Source organism: Furipterus horrens, unplaced genomic scaffold (genome assembly GCF_987537825.1).
Source record: "Furipterus horrens unplaced genomic scaffold, mFurHor1.1.pri manual_scaffold_17, whole genome shotgun sequence".
NCBI classification, from domain to species: domain Eukaryota; kingdom Metazoa; phylum Chordata; class Mammalia; order Chiroptera; family Furipteridae; genus Furipterus; species Furipterus horrens.
The window spans coordinates 1,149,016-1,153,082 of record NW_028327187.1 but is presented as its reverse complement, the minus strand read 5'-3'; the positions used below and the strand labels follow the sequence as shown (position 1 = coordinate 1,153,082).

At 46.4% G+C, this 4,067-nt stretch overlaps 1 pseudogene; it reads right to left on the bottom strand.

The window, feature by feature from the left end:
- Positions 1 to 2,594: 2,594 nt before the first annotated feature.
- LOC149990331 (keratin, type II cytoskeletal 8 pseudogene) lies at positions 2,595 to 4,067 on the bottom strand (annotated as a pseudogene).

The following is a 4,067-nucleotide window of genomic DNA, read 5'->3' as shown; positions in this document are numbered from 1 at the left end:
ATGAAGATTGCCGCGCTGTGACGCATTTTGACTTTGTGAACAGCATACCTCTTCTTTAACTGCTATTTTCACACGGAAATATTTTGATTAATTTTACCAGCAATGTGCAAACTCATTTTTGACTACAGACATGGCTTAAGTACTTTCTGTCTTTACAAATTGCATGAAAGGCAGGAATAAATTGGGTCCTTGGATGCTCAAATGATTGTGTGAGAATTTTGGAGTCGTCGTCGTCGTCGTCGGCAGCCATCCGTCTCGAGAGACGATGGTGTAGCTTCTTAAGAGTCTATCTGCACCGCCGAGAATGGCTGTGCAGTCTGACTCAAGAGTGACACGGTATCTGTCTCCTCCCGTGTTGAATCGACATCTTGCGATGATGCTGGAGTGTCCTCTCCAGTGAAGCTGAAGCTACAGAGCCTGGGCAGGGTGATATGGAGGGTGTGCTGTTGCCCAAGCAGCAGACCCCCCCTCTCTTCGCAGCTGAAGGGTCCAAGGGAAAGACGGAGTCAATACAGCTTGGCTTCAGGTGCGCCGCAGGAGTTGCCGGTGTTGACTATAACGTCAAACCGCCTTAGGGACTCCGGCTCCGGATTTTCTGTCGGGGTTTACTCCCTTAGCCTTTCCCCTGAAGAGGTATGCCGCAAGGCAGCGGAGGTTTTTTTTTTGGGGGGGGGGGTCAGAGTTTTCCTTCTCTGGTGGAATTTTGGAGTAAGCTCTTGAAAATAGTATGGTTTTCCACTCTAAGCTATTTGGTATCTCTACCAATCCCCGCTCCCCACAGGAAGTAGATTTCTTTACATTTCACCGTACTAAATCTGTGAACGTGCTACTCAATTCCGTTTGGGGGCCTGCAACAAGATTGGTCTAAGAATTGAGACTGTGGCTTACATTACGTTTATATACAATTTAAAGATTCTTTTGATGGCGAAGTAGAACAAAGTAATCTTGGAGAGATGAAAGGCAGAGCACTCTGTTGCTTGTAGTTAGAAAGGAGGCGTGGCTGCCACGTAGGGAGTTCCAGCAGGAACAAGGTAGGTGGGGTAGCTTCCTTATGGCAAGTGAGGGCCAGGCCGGCTAGGTTTCCCAGGCTTCCTGCGGATTTGCTGAAGGGGACAGTGTCCCACGTGCCTGGACATAGGGATTCTCTGGTACCTAGCTGGGATATGGCAGCCTGATGAGAAAGGCAGTCTAATAAGATTACAGGTTGTTTAATAAAGAATAGAATTTTATAATTTCTCAAAATACCTCATTTCAATTATTTTTTCTAGATATATTGAATTTTTAAGCACAATTATGTATACATACATCTGTGCGCAAAAATGTGCGTGTAGGCATATATAAATCTTTTCCTCTATCATTGGTCATGGAACTGTATTTTTGTACTTATTTTATATATTACTAGCATGAATGACAGGAGCCACTGTTTTTTAATTGAAGCATCTACGTAAGCATTTTATTTTGTTTTCTGCCTGATTTTCAGTGCATTAAAATAAAATAATTATCACATTCACACTAATTACAAAGAGTTTGCCCTCTTATTTCAATTGTTCTGATTTATAAGTTATAAAAGTATTGGAGTTTTGTATTTACTGAGATCGAAACTTTTACGTCCTCGGGCTTAAAAAAATATGAAGCAGGTCAATAACTGAGCTCTGTTCCCATCTAAATAAAATCAGCAAACTACCTTCTCCTTCCGATTCTATCACAAAAGCAAATTAAAAGTATGTGGCAATATTTCTCAGAATTAATTAACACTAACCATTATGCTATTCAAGAAGGACATAACAGTGTAAACACATAAATAAAATTCCTTTTGTACAATTACTGCTTCAGCGAAATACCTATTTGGAGCCTAGAATTTCATTAAGTAAAAAGACATAATAATAAAAACAAATTCTATGACAATCTAACTGTTAAATAAAATAGGGTAGGCTTTATTTGCTTTAAACTTAAATAATCCTAAAATGTAAGTCAATATTAGGAGAATAATTAATATGTAAAATGAGAATCCTAAGAGAAACACTTGAAGTATATTCCTTATTATATTTTTATACAAATATCATTTGTTTCTTAAGTGTTCAGCGGAAAGATATATAGAAAGGACTCGTTTAATTGGCAGTGTGGTACTTCTACAGATGATTAAAATAAAAATGAACATAAATGGACTTACATAACTAATTTAATATATTAATTATTGTTTTTATCTTTTTAATTTCTATAGTTGACATACAATATTATCTTAGTTTCAGGTATACAACATAGTGACTCAGCATTTGTATACCTCACAAAGTCTAGTTAACATCTATCACTACGCATAGTTACTACAATATATCGACCCCATTTCCTATCCTGTACTTTACATCCCCAAGACTTATTTTGTAACGAGAAGTTTGTTCTTTTTTTTTTTTTGGCACAGCCAGGTGAGACTTTATTTTGGGGAAAAAGGGAAACACTTGATCTGGCTTCTAGTCAGGGACATGGGGAAAAGGTGGTAAACTCCCCCACCCCAAGGGCAGCTGAGGACTGGGTGGGGCTGAGCTTCAGGTGGGCCTCCTGTGCCCTCCACCCCCCTGCGCAGCTCGGAGGACCTCCCGTCAGCAGCAGTCATTCACTTGGGCAGGACATCAGATGACTCAGACACCAGCTTCCCATCGCGGGTCTCAATCTTCTTCACAACCACCGTCTTGGAGGAGCTGGAGCTGGTGCGGCTGAAGGAGCCAGAGCCCCCGCCAGAGCCCAAGCTGGCCTGGAAGCCCATGCCGTAGTTGGGGCTGCCATAAGCTGGGCTCAGCCCACCTGAGTAGCCGCTGGTGGTCTCGGTGCGGATACTCACATTCTGCATCCCAGACCCCAGCCGGCTCTCCTCGCCCTCTGGCAGCTTGCGGTAGGTGGCGATCCCTACAGCCAGGACCAGCTTGACGTTCATGAGCTCCTGATACTCACGCAGCTGCCGGGCCCTGTCCTGCTCTGCGGTTCTCAGAGCAGCTTCCAGCTCAGCCACCTTGGCCTGAGCATCCTTGACCACCAGCTCACCACGCTGCTCAGCGTCAGCGATGGAGGCCTCCAGGGCAGCCCTCTGGCCTTTGAGGCCATCAATCTCAGCCTGGATGTGGCTGATGCTCTGGTTCATCACAGAAATCTCGGTCTTGGTGCGACGCAGGTCATCCCCATGCTTCCCAGCCAATGTCTGCAGCTCTTCATACTTGATCTGGTACATGGTCTCAGCCTCAGCCCGGCTGCGGTTGGCGATCTCCTCGTACTGGGCCGTGACCTCGGCAATGATGCTGTCCAGGGCCAGGGAGCGGCTCTTGTCCAAGGACAGCACCACGGACGTGTCGGAGATCTGGGACTGCAGCTCACGAATCTCCTCCTCATACAGCTGCCTGTAGAAGCTGATCTCATCGGTCAGTCCTTCCAGGCGGGACTCCAGCTCTACCTTGTTCATGTAAGCTACACCCACATCCTTCTTGATGAGGACAAACTCATTCTCCAGCTCTGTGCGCTTGTTGATCTCATCCTCATACTTATTCTTCAAGTCCTCCACCGTCCCCTGCATGTTGCCAAACTCCGTCTCCAGTCTGTTTCTCCTGCGCCAGGGTTTCCAGCTGCCGCCGAAGGTTGTTGATGTAGTTCTCGAACATATTGTCCATGTTACTGCGAGTCATCTTCTGCTGCTGCAGAAGAGTCCACTTGGTCTCCAGAGTCTTATTCTGCTGCTCTACACTCCGCACCTTATCGATGAAGGAAGCAAACTTGTCGTTGAGGGTCTTGATCTGCTCCTTCTCCTGGTTGCACACGGCCTGGATGTTGGGGCCCACCTCCAGTTTCAGGGGGCTGAGCAGGCTCTGGTTCACTTGGATGGCTTTGATGGACCCTCTACTCCCCGCTCCGCCGAAACCTCCAGCCAGATTCATGTTGGCGCCCAGGCCAACCCGGTAGGCGCTGCCCACCCGGGAAAAGGCCGAGGCGCTGATGCTGGGCCCACTCGAGTATGAGCGGCTGCTGAAGGCCTAGGGGCCAGAGGTGGACACCTTGTAGGTCGTCTTCTGGGTCATCCTTGTGGACAT